The sequence below is a fragment of the Nerophis lumbriciformis genome, linkage group LG29, assembly GCF_033978685.3.
Source record: "Nerophis lumbriciformis linkage group LG29, RoL_Nlum_v2.1, whole genome shotgun sequence".
NCBI classification, from domain to species: domain Eukaryota; kingdom Metazoa; phylum Chordata; class Actinopteri; order Syngnathiformes; family Syngnathidae; genus Nerophis; species Nerophis lumbriciformis.
This window is the reverse complement of record NC_084576.2, coordinates 4,483,730-4,499,113: the sequence shown is the minus strand read 5'-3', so window position 1 is coordinate 4,499,113 and position 15,384 is coordinate 4,483,730. Positions and strand designations below refer to the sequence as shown.

The 15,384-nt window shown below is 41.2% G+C and overlaps 1 protein-coding gene across 1 annotated transcript in view; it reads left to right on the top strand.

Moving 5' to 3' along the window:
• Positions 1-4,913: 4,913 nt before the first annotated feature.
• The window catches only part of haus2 (HAUS augmin like complex subunit 2), an 87,920-nt gene continuing 77,449 nt past the window's right edge, over positions 4,914-15,384 (top strand). The window contains exon 1 of the mRNA XM_072911842.1: positions 4,914-4,939. The gene's annotated coding sequence lies outside the window, so the exon portion shown is untranslated. The remainder of the gene's footprint in view (positions 4,940-15,384) is intronic.

Here is a 15,384-nt window from a genome sequence, read left to right as displayed (position 1 = left end):
TTATACCAGATATATCCCACCTAACCTTATCCTTGTCCATACTCACACAATGCCAGCGTTTAAGACCCCCTCCGTCCGCCGGCGCAACGCGACCTAGTACGCATGCGCTCGTCACAGTCACCTCTGACCTAATTTGTGAACAATTTGCTGTGAACTTCTCTTCAGTGTGAAGAGCTGCACTTTACTACGCTGTAAAGTTTGCTGTGCTTTGTTTGCCTTTTTATATTTGTGTGCAGTGTTGCTATGTGTGTAAGTTCTTCAATTAAATGTAACTTATCTGAACAATATCCAGTGTTGTGGTATTTCAATTAACTGGAATCCAGTGTGCTGTGGGGCCCTATTGTAGTGAATCACACCTGAGACAAATCTTTATCAGACACGTAAACAATGTGATAAAGAACATTTTACAACAATCAATCTAGGGATAGATATATGGTCAGGACACGTCTCACTCATGTACATGTAGAAGGAGAAACACGGGCATGTCTGGATGATTCACCTCCATCTTTCCAGTGGTTACATCCGAGCTACGAAACCAGTTGTTATGAAGATGGCTGTTACGCGTTCTTTCTGACATCACTTCCTGTGTGGGGCGCGTTCTTTCTGACGTCACTTCCTGTGTGGGGCGCGTTCTTTCTGACATCACTTCCTGTGGGGGGCGTGTTCTTTCTGACGTCACTTCCTGTGTGGGGCGTGGTCTTTCTGATGTCACTTCCTGTGTGGGGCGCGTTCTTTCTGACATCACTTCCTGTGTGGGGCGTGTTCTTTCTGACGTCACTTCCTGTGTGGGGCGTGGCCTTTCTGATGTCACTTCCTGTGTGGGTGGGGCGCGGTCTTTCTGACGTCACTTCCTGTGTGGGGTGTGGTCTTTCTGACGTCACTTCCTGTGTGGGGCGTGGTTTTTCTGACGTCACTTCCTGTGTGGAGCGCGTTCTTTCTGAAGTCACTTCCTGTGTGGGGCGTGTTCTTTCTGACGTCACTTCCTGTGTGGGGCGTGGTCTTTCTGAAGTCACTTCCTGTGTGGGGCGTGTTCTTTCTGAAGTCACTTCCTGTGTGGGGCGTGTTCTTTCTGAAGTCACTTCCTGTGTGGGGCGCGGTCTTTCTGACGCCACTTCCTGTGTGGGGCGTGTTCTTTCTGACGTCACTTCCTGTGTGGGGCGTGGTCTTTCTGACGTCACTTCCTGTGTGGGGCGTGTTCTTTCTGACGTCACTTCCTGTGTGGGGCGCAGTCTTTCTGACGTCACTTCCTGTGTGGAGCGCGTTCTTTCTGAAGTCACTTCCTGTGTGGGGCGTGTTCTTTCTGAAGTCACTTCCTGTGTGGGGCGTGTTCTTTCTGACGTCACTTCCTGTGTGGGGCGCGGTCTTTCTGACGCCACTTCCTGTGCGGGGCGTGTTCTTTCTGACGTCACTTCCTGTGTGGGGCGTGGTCTTTCTGACGTCACTTCCTGTGTGGGGCGTGGCCTTTCTGACGTCACTTCCTGTGTGGGGCGCGGTCTTTCTGACGTCACTTCCTGTGTGGGGCGCGGTTTTTCTGACGTCACTTCCTGTGTGGAGCGCGTTCTTTCTGAAGTCACTTCCTGTGTGGGGCGTGTTCTTTCTGACGTCACTTCCTGTGTGGAGCGCGTTCTTTCTGAAGTCACTTCCTGTGTGGGGCGTGTTCTTTCTGACGTCACTTCCTGTGTGGGGCGTGTTCTTTCTGAAGTCACTTCCTGTGTGGGGCGTGTTCTTTCTGACGTCACTTCCTGTGTGGGGCGCGGTCTTTCTGAAGTCACTTCCTGTGTGGGGCGTGTTCTTTCTGACGTCACTTCCTGTGTGGGGTGTGGTCTTTCTGACGTCACTTCCTGTGTGGGGCGTGGTCTTTCTGACGTCACTTCCTGTGTGGGGCGTGGTCTTTCTGACATCACTTCCTGTGTGGGGCGTGGTCTTTCTGACGTAATTTCCTGTGTGGGGCGTGTTCTTTCTGAAGTCACTTCCTGTGTGGGGCGTGTTCTTTCTTTTTTTAAAGCTCCAATTAATGCCCTTTTAGCCTTCATTTCAGTACTGTTATTGTAGTGGAGAATAATACAATCTGTTGATCAACTTGACATGCATTTGCATCACTCAACTCTGCTAAGCCATGTGGTCTACATACAACACACAAAGACAAAGATATGTTACAAAGGCCAATTTGTTTCTGGCCAGAACAAATTGACAAAACTATTTTAAATAGCTGCAACATAACATACATAAGTAACAAACAGCATAATAACAGCATAGATGTAAACCAAGAAAGGCACACACTACATACACAAAGTCTAACCAGGCATTTTCTTCCTCAAGTAATTCTTATACAAAATCATGTCTGAAACCCAGAACACTCTACACATTTCCCCAGTTTTAGTTTAGAGATAAGGAAAGATTGGCCTGGCCCACTAGGATCCCTCTTTATGTTTGTGAACTTTATAGTCCATACATTTAGAGTGATGTGATAATCAAACACTCTAGAAGTCTAGAATGAAAGAGTATATAAGAGAATTGACAGCAACGTTCCCTCTCAGGAGCGCGCATGTGCAATTGCGCACTGCTCAAGCGTCCCTCTGCGCACGGCAAATCTATGCCACGCACAAAATCAAATAAAAAAATAAGCGCATAACAATTTTCGACACGACACGGACACGACAGAGAAAACCGTTTTCGTCATCATTGTTCAAATATTGTAACGTCTGTCGAGACGCTTTGAGGACATGAATTCCATCCATCACTTTACTGAGCAAAACTCTTTACTGTCGGCCATAAACACATCACCAAAACATTAGTAAAAAAAATGATATCTGGAAAAACTGGTCATTTTCTGCAGTACAAACCAGACCAAAAGCAACTTTGTTATATCAACAGCAGCCGCTCGCTCTCTCACGTGCGCCAACACTTGCACATATGGCACTTAGCCAGTGATGCGTTTACAGCCACACAAAAAGTCGGACAACTCCAACACCACACATAAAGTGTCATTCCAGGTCGCTACACTATGATTTACCAATCAAATGTGTGCTTATTCTAGTGTCATTTATTAGGAATCTTAATTTATAAATGCGCACTTAAGAAGTGACTTTAAGGTTTTACTACTTACGTATAAAATACTACACGGTCTAGCTCCGTCCTATCTTGTCGATTGCATTGTACCATATGTCCCGGCAAGAAATCTGCGTTCAAAGAACTCCGGCTTATTAGTGATTCCCAGAGCCCAAAAAAAGTCTGCGGGCTATAGAGCGTTTTCTATTCGGGCTCCAGTACTATGGAATGCCCTCCCGGTAACAATTAGAGATGCTACCTCAGTAGAAGCATTTAAGTCCCATCTTAAAACTCATTTGTATACTCTAGCCTTTAAATAGCCCCCCTGTTAGACCAGTTGATCTGCCGTTTCTTTTCTTTTCTCCTCTGCTCCCCTTTTCCTTGAGGGTGGGGGGGGCACAGGTCCGGTGGCCATGGATGAAGTGCTGGCTGTCCAGAGTCGGGACCCGGGGTGGACCGCTCGCCTGTGCATCGGCTGGGAACATCTCTACGCTGCTGACCCGTCTCCGCTCGGGATGGTGTCCTGCTGGCCCCACTATGGACTGGACTCTTACTATTATGTTGGATCCACTATGGACTGGACTCTCACAATATTATGTCAGACCCACTCGACATCCATTGCTTTCGGTCTCCCCTAGAGGGGGGGGGTTAGCCACATATGCGGTCCTCTCCAAGGTTTCTCATAGTCATTCACATCGACGTCCCACTGGGGTGAGTTTTTCCTTGCCCGTATGTGGGCTTTGTACCGAGGATGTCGTTGTGGCTTGTGCAGCCCTTTGAGACACTTGTGATTTAGGGCTATATAAATAAAGATTGATTGATTGATTGATAAATATTAATCATTAAATGCTGTTAGTATATTAAATAAATACTAATAAAAATATATTTTTTACAAACAGGAAGTTGCAGGAATGTACACATGATCCCCTGCTTACATCTCATTGTGCAACATGTGAATGTTTTAATGGGAACTAAATGCAATGTCTGAAAGGGGTACAAATTATTTCCAAAGCAGGACCTCCACCCAGACAAACAATACAAGTACACAGTTCATGAAAAACAATATTTTTTGTTATTGTCATTATAAGTGGGCCTAAACACTTATATTAGAAATGGAAATGACTGCTGTCATTTGATTATAATAATAAGAGAATGTTGTCTGTCTATCTGTGTTGGCCCTGTGATGAGGTGGGGACTTGTCCAGGGTGTACCCTGCCTTCCGCCCGAATGCAGCTGAGATAGGCTCCAGCGACCCCGAAAGGGACAAAGTGGTAGGAAATGGATGGATGGATGGGGATGTAAGTTGTTATTTAGTGAGGTTTGGGACAGGTGTGCTGCTGGTGTAGCCACAGTGTGCACGTCTAAAGTTGCTCACGTGGACTCCACTCAATGCTCAGGGAGTTTTTGCGTTTGCTCACACATGAACAATTAGAGGGAACATTGATTGACAGAGTGTGTACCTTCAGTGGTGAATGGTGGTGGTGGTGGAGGTGAAGTGGCATCAGAGTCTCTGTCTCTCTTTACTAGCTTCGTCGAAGCATGTTGCTATGTAGCTTGTTTCAGCAGATTTGAATTGCTGTTTTGGGCAGTAGATGGCATCTTTGATCCAAAGCACAATTTACATTTAACTAAAATGTTATTTTCTTTGTGCTCGACAAAAGAAAAGTAGTGAAAATATCTCCATGTTAGCAAACTCGACTTCTGGCTCCGCCATGATCAGACACGCCCCCCCCCCCCTCGCTCCCCACACTCACACTCAGACACACCCACATAAAGCGCATGTCTCTCTCTCTTCTCCGGCTTGTGACACAAGAAGAATCAGAACGCAGCGCTCCGATAAAACACACTTTATACCAGAGGTGGGACCAAGTCATTGTTTTGCAAGTCACAAGTAAGTCTCAAGTCTTTGCCCTCAAGTCCGAGTCAAGTCCCGAGTCAAGACAGGCAAGCCCCGAGTCAAGTCCAAAGTCAAGACTGGAAAGTCTCAAGTCAAGTCCTAAGTCCTGCATTTTGAGTTTCGAGTCCTTTCAAGTCCTTTTAACCACAGACTAATACATTAACACAGATTGTGTATGCTTTTCAAACGCTGTATTTATTTAATAAAACAAGTGCATTTTAAATTGCAGGAAAGAAAATTGTGCTGACATTGCACTTTATAATAGCACTATTAATCAGTCATTTTAAACATTTAACTCATTCCTTTACAGAACAAACACATTGAAAAATAAAGTGCAAATGTACTTATTTGTACAAAAGTGTTAACATTGAAAAAACATGACATGTACGTGAACATAACAAAAAAGTTGTACTTTTTATATGTCAGGGCCCTATGCTGCATTGCATTTGCAAAAGACCAAATTAGCCAAGAGTCTGTCAGTCATTTGTGCACGATGGGGGCGTAGTATGATGCCACCATGGCTGAAAACTCGCTCCACTGGAGCACTGGAGGCAGGCACTGCCAAGACTCTCATGGCCACTCGGAACAGTGAAGGAAGAGTCTTCATGTTCAATGCCCAGAACAAAAGGGGGGAGAGAGTTGTTTTGGGTTGGTGCACTACTTGTAAGTGTATCTTGTGTTTTTTATGTTGATTTAATTAAAAAAAGAAAAGAAAAAACAATTATTTCTTGTGCGGCCCGATACCAATCGATCCACGGACCAGTACCGGGCCGCGGCCCGGTGGTTGGAGACCACTGAGGTAAACAACCAACAGTATGTCAGAAAGCTAGCTAAAACGGTACACATATTCATAATATAGTATACATTTTAACTGACCTTTATTTGACTATTTTTGTCTTTTTTTAGGTGGCTAAAATACGCGGTGCTGCTGACCGCCGTCTAACGTTACGTGTGATATATTGACTAACGTAACCCTGCTTGAAAAAAATCACTGAACAAAAAGTATGAATAAGGTAGTGAACTGCAACAGATTCCCGTGTTTGCAATAACGTTATAACGTTAGCAGTGAGTTTACAGCCTCACTGATTTAACTACACAGCAAATAAAAGTCACGTTACTTAGCCAATAAACGTTATCTTACATTCAAAACTTACCGTTCTTTGTGCAACTTCAAATGCCGGACGAAGTTGGAAGTTGTTGCCTCTCCATCAGTAATTTTCGAACCGCATGTGTTGCATACTGCAAACCGTTGTGTGTTGACCACCTCGTAATTTTTAAACCCAAACAAAATTATTTTAGGTATCATTTTTTGTTCACTGGCGTGTGGTTTGGACATGTCTTCTTCGTTGGTTGTCCTGCAATTTGATTGGATGAATGCTGTGTGATGAAAACAAAGTAGATCTAATTTGATTGGCTGTTGTACTGAGACCACACCAGCTGACACACGCAACGCTGATAGACAAGTACACAATGAAAAATACGGAGCGCTCCCGAATAACTTTTTCATCTTTGGGTTTTGGGGAAAGTAGCAAGTCATGTCAAGTCATGTCAATTCAAAAGGCTCAAGTCCAAAGTGAAGTCACAAGTCATTGATGTTAAAGTCTAAGTCGAGTTGCAAGTCTTTTTACATTTTGTCAAGTCGAGTCTAAAGTCATCAAATTCATGACTCGAGTCCAAGTCATGTGACTCGAGTCCACACCTCTGCTTTATACTACATAAAAAGTAACGTAAAATAACGCAGTAACGCATCATGTAGTAACGGTAACTGAGTTACTGAATATAAAAAAATAACGCGTTAGATTACTAGTTACCGCCGAAACTAACGGCGTTACAGTAACGCGTTACTTTGTAACGCGTTAGTCCCAACACTGCTCCTAAATGATCACGCTTTTTGCCAGACCAGACACGCTTGCAAAAACTGGTCAGTTGTTGTGCTTGTTAAAGGCCTGGAAAATGCGATGGAAGTTGGAGCAAAACAATTAGCGGAGCAATGGGGCTCATACTGCAAGAGTATCACTCTCTTACCGATTGTATTGTACCATATGTCCCGGCAAGAAATCTGCGTTCAAAGAACTCCGGCTTATTAGTGATTCCCAGAGCCCAAAAAAAGTCTGCGGGCTGTAGAGCGTTTTCTATTCGGGCTCCAGCACTATGGAATGCCCTCCCGGTAACAATTAGAGATGCTACCTCAGTAGAAACATTTAAGTCCCATCTCAAAACTCATTTGTATACTCTAGCCTTTGAATAGCCCCCCTTTTTTTTTAGACCAGTTGATCTGCCGTTTCTTTTCTTTTCTCCTCTGCTCCCCCCTATCCCTTGTGGAGGGGAAGACACACAGATCCGGTGGCCATGGATGGGGTGCTGGCTGTCCGGGGTCGGGACCCGGGGTGGACCGCTCGCCTGTATATTGGTTGGGAACATCTCTGCGCTGCTGACCCGTCTCCGCTCGGGATGGTTTCCTGCTGACCCCACTGTGGACTGGACTCTTACTGTTATGCTGGATCCACTATGGACTGGACTCTCACAATATTATGTTAGACCCACTCGACATCCATTGCATTCGGTCTCCCTAGAGGGGGGGGGTTACCCACATATGCGGTCCTCTCCAAGGTTTCTCATAGTCATTCACATCGACGTCCCACTGGGGTGAGTTTTTCCTTGCCTTTATGTGGGCTATACCGAGGATGTCGTTGTGGCTTGTGCAGCCCTTTGAGACACTTGTGATTTAGGGCTATATAAATAAACATTGATTGATTGATTGATTGAAAAGGCTTTGTTTCTCTCCCATGTCAGCTGTGCTTGGTTCCACATGGTTCAAATGTTCCCTCTCAGACCTTGGGAGTGGCCTCAGCCAAGGCACGTGAGCGCACACACACACACACACACACACACACACACACACACACATTCCTTCCTCTGACGTGTCCTGACTGGAGTTCAACAGGAAGTCACGTGTCGTAAACACGTGCGTGGAAGAAGGTTCCCTTCGGCTCGTCTCCAGCAGCTGCTTTGTGAGAAGCAGGAAGGCTGAGGTCCTCCTCCTTGCTGCTGCACGTGTTACAAGGGAACTCCAAAGTGCAGTCGACATGAAGCTTTTTTTGACTTGAACGTGGGAGTCCTGAACACGGCAGTCCCACAGATGACACATTTAAAGACTGGACTTCCTGGCAAAATAGATGTTGTAAATTTGACCGATAATAGAGCTTTCAATAGGACAGACCAGGGGAGTCCAAACTAAGGCCCGTGTTCAGACGTCACCGGTCTAATAAGGAATATGGGGTGTCGCCACCTTACTGGTAAATACCTGACACTATTATGGCTTTAAGGCTGCCGCCATCTTGCAGAGTACGCCATCAATTCAGATGAATGACCATGAATTGCACTTTGAAGTGTACACAGCACAGCATTTCAATATATGACCCAATCCAAACAACCTTTCATACTCATGACGTAAATAAACTAACACGCAATGTCACACAGTACACAACCTGCTCACTCAACTTTGTGAATGCTGTAAACAAAATGTATATATAATTATGGTGGTACTTAATGAATACTTAGGTCTACTACACTACTGTGTTTTAATGTCATTATGGTGGGACTTAATGAATACTTAGGTCTACTACACTACTGTGTTTTAATGTCATTATGGTGGTACTTAATGAATACTTAGGTCTACTACACTACTGTGTTTTAATGTCATTACGGTGGTACTTAATGAATACTTAGGTCTACTACACTACTGTATTTGAATGTTGTCATTATGGTGGTACTTAATGAATACTTAGGTTTACTACACTACTATGTTTTAATGTCATTATGGTGGTACTTAATGAATACTTAGGTTTACTACACTACTGTGTTTTCATGTCATTATGGTGGAACTTAATGAATACTTAGGTCTACTACACTACTGTATTTTAATGTTGTCGTTATGGTGGTACTTAATGAATACTTAGGTTTACTACCCTACTGTGTTTTAATGTCATTATGGTGGAACTTAATGAATACTTAGGTCGACTACACTACTGTATTTTAATGTCATTATGGTGGTACTTAATGAATACTTAGGTCTACTACACTACTGTATTTTAATGTTGTCATTATGGTGGTACTTAATGAATACGTAGGTCTACTACACTACTGTATTTTAATGTCATTATGGTGGTACTTAATGAATACTTAGGTCTACTACACTACTGTGTTTTAATGTCATTATGGTGGTACTTAATGAATACTTAGGTCTACTACACTACTGTGTTTTAATGTCATTATGGTGGTACTTAATACTTAGGTCTACTACACTACTGTATTTGAATGTTGTCATTATGGTGGTACTTAATGAATACTTAGGTCTACTACACTACTGTATTTTAATGTCATTATGGTGGTACTTAATGAATACTTAGGTTTACTACACTACTATGTTTTAATGTCATTATGGTGGTACTTAATGAATACTTAGGTTTACTACACTACTGTGTTTTCATGTCATTATGGTGGAACTTAATGAATACTTAGTTCTACTACACTACTGTATTTGAATGTTGTCATTATGGTGGTACTTAATGAATACTTAGGTCTACTACACTACTGTATTTTAATGTCATTATGGTGGTACTTAATGAATACTTAGGTCTACTACACTACTGTGTTTTAATGTCATTATGGTGGTACTTAATACTTAGGTCTACTACACTACTGTATTTGAATGTTGTCATTATGGTGGTACTTAATGAATACTTAGGTTTACTACACTACTGTGTTTTAATGTCATTATGGTGGTACTTAATGAATACTTAGGTCTACTACACTACTGTGTTTTAATGTCATTATGGTGGTACTTAATACTTAGGTCTACTACACTACTGTATTTGAATGTTGTCATTATGGTGGTACTTAATGAATACTTAGGTCTACTACACTACTGTATTTTAATGTCATTATGGTGGTACTTAATGAATACTTAGGTTTACTACACTATTGTGTTTTCATATCATTATGGTGGAACTTAATGAATACTTAGGTCTACTACACTACTGTATTTTAATGTTGTCATTATGGTGGTACCTAATGAATACTTAGGTTTACTACACTACTGTGTTTTAATGTCATTATGGTGGGACTTAATGAATACTTAGGTCTACTACACTACTGTATTTTAATGTTGTCGTTATGGTGGTACTTAATGAATACTTAGGTTTACTACCCTACTGTGTTTTAATGTCATTATGGTGGAACTTAATGAATACTTAGGTCGACTACACTACTGTATTTTAATGTCATTATGGTGGTACTTAATGAATACTTAGGTCTACTACACTACTGTATTTTAATGTCATTATGGTGGTACTTAATGAATACTTAGTTCTACTACACTACTGTATTTTAATGTTGTCATTATGGTGGTACTTAATGAATACTTAGGTTTACTACACTACTGTATTTTAATGTCATTATGGTGGTACTTAATAAATACTTATCTTTACTACACTACTGTATTTTAATGTTGGTCATTATGGTGGTACTTAATGAATACTTAGGTCTATTGCACTACTGTATTTTAATGTTGTCATTATGGTGGTACTTAATGAATACTTAGGTTTACTACACTACTGTGTTTTAATGTCATTATGGTGGAACTTAATACTTAGGTCGACTACACTACTGCCAAGTGCTTTCTGAGGTGGCAAGAAGTTTAAGAACTACTAGTATGGGCAATAAACGTTCATCATGTTGGTCTGTCCAAACTAAGACTGAGGCGCAGCTGACAGACGTGAAGTTCCCCTTTCAAACTCTAAGACCTGAGTAAACAACGCAGCGTTACTTTCATGTCCTCGTGCAGAGCAGACGAAAATACATTTGTTTTCGTTCAAAAGAGGCGAGCTGCAGCCTGATTGGTCAGAGCGTATGACACAGTTCCCATGGTTGTCATTCTGAGGGAAACGTGACTTGTCCGCACCGGTTTTCACATTCCACATTCACTGGAGGAACATCCCACACTGCTAATAACAGTCATTTGAATTAATCACATGTGCTGTTATTTTTCCATTTTAATGTATTCAAGGTGTTGCCTTATGTTAATGCACTAACAACTTATTAGCAGTTAATCTTTTTAAAATTTGATTTGACTTAAGTAGACTTTTAGACCAGTACTTGTACTTGATTGAAATTCCAGCAAAGTAATTTGACAACTGTATAGTAGAGTACAATATTTTAGAAGTCTTTCTATCTATGTTGGTACAATGAATCATATACCACATCTAATGGAAGACTTGTTCAAGAAAATATGGCTGAAGTGGATAAAAACAAAGAAACACCTTTTCGATGATAAGTAACCTACTGGAAAAAAATATTTATGCTTTTGTTATATTTATCTTAGGTTTTTTTAATATGTATTTATCAGAGGTGTGGACTCGAGTCACATGACTTGGACTCGAGTCAGACTCGAGTCATGAATTTGATGACTTTAGACTCGACTTGACAAAATGTAAAAAGACTTGCAACTCGACTTAGACTTTAACATCAATGACTTGTGACTTCACTTTGGACTTGAGCCTTTTGAATTGACATGACTTGACATGACTTGCTACTTTCCCCAAAACCCAAAGATGAAAAAGTTATTCGGGAGCGCTCCGTATTTTTCATTGTGTACTTGTCTATCAGCGTTGCGTGTGTCAGCTGGTGTGCTCTCAGTACAACAGCCAATCAAATTAGATCTACTTTGTTTTCATCACACAGCATTCATCCAATCAAATTGCAGGACAACCAACGAAGAAGACATGTCCAAACCACACGCCAGTGAACAAAAAATGATACCTAAAATAATTTTGTTTGGGTATAAAAATTACGAGGTGGTCAACACAAAACGGTTTGCAGTATGCAACACATGCGGTTCGAAAATTACTGATGGAGAGGCAACAACTTCCAACTTCGTCCGGCATTTGAAGTTGCACAAAGAACGGTAAGTTTTGAATGTAAGATAACGTTTATTGGCTAAGTAACGTGACTTTTATTTGCTGTGTAGTTAAATCAGTGAGGCTGTAAACTCACTGCTAACGTTATAACGTTATTGCAAACACGGGAATCTGTTGCAGTTCACTACCTTATTCATACTTTTTGTTCAGTGATTTTTTTTAAGCAGGGTTACGTTAGTCAATATATCACACGTAACGTTAGACGGCGGTCAGCAGCACCACGTATTTTAGCCACCTAAAAAAAGACAAAAATAGTAAAATAAAGGTCAGTTAAAATGTATACTATATTATGAATGTGTACCGTTTTAGCTAGCTTTCTGACATACTGTTGGTTGTTTACCTCAGTGGTCCCCAACCACCGGGCCGCGGCCCGGTACTGGTCCGTGGATCGATTGGCATCGGGCCGCACAAGAATTTTTTTTTATTTTTTTAATTAAATCAACATAAAAAACACAAGATACACTTACAAGTAGTGCACCAACCCAAAACAACTCTCTCCCCCCTTTTGTTCTGGGCATTGAATATGAAGACTCTTCCTTCACTGTTCCGAGTGGCCATGAGAGTCTTGGCAGTGCCTGCCTCCAGTGCTCCAGTGGAGCGAGTTTTCAGCCATGGTGGCATCATACTACGCCCCCATCGTGCACAAATGACTGACAGACTCTTGGCTAATTTGGTCTTTTGCAAATGCAATGCAGCATAGGGCCCTGACATATAAAAAGTACAACTTTTTTGTTATGTTCACGTATATGTCATGTTTTTTCAATGTTAACACTTTTGTACAAATAAGTACATTTGAACTTTATTTTTCAATGTGTTTGTTCTGTAAAGGAATGAGTTAATGTTTAAAATGACTGGTTAATAGTGCTATTATAAAGTGCAATGTCAGCACAATTTTCTTTCCTGCAATTTAAAATGCACTTGTTTTAATAAATAAATACAGCGTTTGAAAAGCATACACAATCTGTGTTAATATATTAGTCTGTGGTTAAAAGGACTTGAAAGGACTCGAAACTCAAAATGCAGGACTTAGGACTTGACTTGAGACTTTCCAGTCTTGACTTTGGACTTGACTCGGGGCTTGCCTGTCTTGACTCGGGACTTGACTCGGACTTGAGGGCAAAGACTTGAGACTTACTTGTGACTTGCAAGACAATGACTTGGTCCCACCTCTGGTATTTATTTATAAACCTTTTTTTAGTTTAAATACCTATATATATTTTTTCAATCAAGTCTATCTACATTTGTCCTTTCCAAAATGTCAATAAATACTAAATAATGTATTTACGGTGTTGCTTTATGTTTATGCACTAATAAAGAAAACCCTACAAAAATAATATTTTACTTAAGTAGATTTTTACTCAAACTTGTACTTGATTAAAACTCCAGAAAAGTATTGTTATCAATGTATACTAGAGCAGTGTTTTTCAACCTTTTTTTTAGCTAAGGCACACTTTTCATTGAAAAAATGCGCAGGCACACCACCAGCACAAAACATTAAAAAATGAAACTCAGCAGCTGATATAGACAATAAAAAGTAATTCTCGCAATTGTTGGATATGACTTTAAACCATAACCAAGCATGCATCACTATAGCTCTTGTCTCAAAGTAGGTGTACTGTCACCACCTGTCACATCACGCCATGACTTATTTAGAGTTTTTTGCGGTTTTCCTGTGTGTAGTGTTTTAGTTCTTGTCTTGCGCTCCCATTTTGGTGGCTTTTTCTCTTTATTTTGGTATTTTCCTGTAGCAGTTTCATGTCTTCCTTGACCACTATTCCCCACACCTGCTTTGTTTTAGCAATCAATAATATTTCAGTTGTTTTTATCCTTCTTTGAGGGGACATTGTTGATTGTCATGTCATGTTCGGATGTACTTTGTGGACGTCACAGTAAGTCTTTGCTGTCGTCCAGCATTCTGTTTTTGTTTACATTGTAGCCAGTTCAGTTTCTTTCTACATAGCCTTCCCTAAGCTTCAATGCCTTTTCTTAGTGGCACTCACCTCTTGTTTATTTTTGGTTAAAGCATTAGACACCTTTACACCTGCACACTGCCTCCCGCTGTTTCCGACATCTACAAAGCAATTAGCTACCCACTGCCACCTACTGATATGGAAGAGTATAACGTGCTAAGTCTGCCAATCTCCAGACAGTGCAGACACTCAACAACACATTATTTGCGGATTATAATTACTGGTTTGCAAAAAATATTTTTAACCCAAATAGGTGAAATTAGATAATCTCCCACGGAACACCAGACTGTATCTCACGGTGGTTGAAAACACCGTACTAGAGTACAATATTTTATAAGTATTTACATCCACGTTAAAGCGATTGCATTAGCTACATTAGCTCAGAGCCGTCTATTAGGCCCTGTCTACATTAAGCCGGACAACTCCTTAAACGAATAATCATTTTTGCCTCAACCCCGTGTCAGTCACACTAACCCATTTTGTATGCACACTTGCAGGCCACACCCACAACGCCTCAAGGGTTGCTGGGGTTATTTTGTCACATGACGCACATAGAGAGCAGTTGTTCATGTTTGTGCAATGACTGCAAACACACGCCTCTTGAAAAAACGTGTGCAATGGCGGTCAAGCGAGGGGACATTTATGCAGTGAAGACTCAGAGTAATACCAGCTGACCTCATTTGTCCCATAATGATCTAAATATAAAATATTTATTCAATGGAAACCCTTGAAAGTCTACCTCCAGAAACAAAAACTAAGCTATGATACAAGTATAGTTGTTGGCGCAGACAAGTCTCTTCACAGAAAACTCATGTTCACTGCATTCTTATTGGAGCTTGAGCCATATTGCACTAAATAGCCTGCTTAAACGCTTTATCCTGCTTTTTTTCACTTGGAGTAAACATGTGGAGTAAAAAGAAACAAAAAGGCTTGTGAAGTTCATTCTTCAGACCAAGTGTAACTAGTGGAGGTGGGCAGGTGGTATCCATACAGTGCATCCTTAAAGTATTCACAGCGCTTCACTTTTAGCACATTTTGTTTATTTTTTGTCCTTATAATTCTACAGACAATACCCCATAAGTGAACATGCTTTTTTTTTTAATTTTGCAAATTTAGTAAAAATTTAAAAAAAAACATACAAGTATTCCCAGCCTTTGCTCTATACTTTCTCCCAAGCTCCATCCCGTTGGATGGGAAGCGTGTCTCTGTACATTGCGGCATTCATCTTTCCCTCTATCCTGACGAGTCTCCCAATACCTGCTGCTGAAAATCATCCCAACAGCATGAAGCTGCCACTACCATGCTTCGGTGTAGGGCTGGTTTCCTCCAAACATGATGCCTGACATTCATGCCAAAGACTTCAATCTTTGTCTCATCAGACTAGAGAATTTAGTTTCTAATGGTGCATTTTGGCAAACTTTTTTACTAAGAAATGGCTTCCGTCTGGCCACTCTACCATACAGGCCTAATTGGTGGATTGACCTTCTGGAAG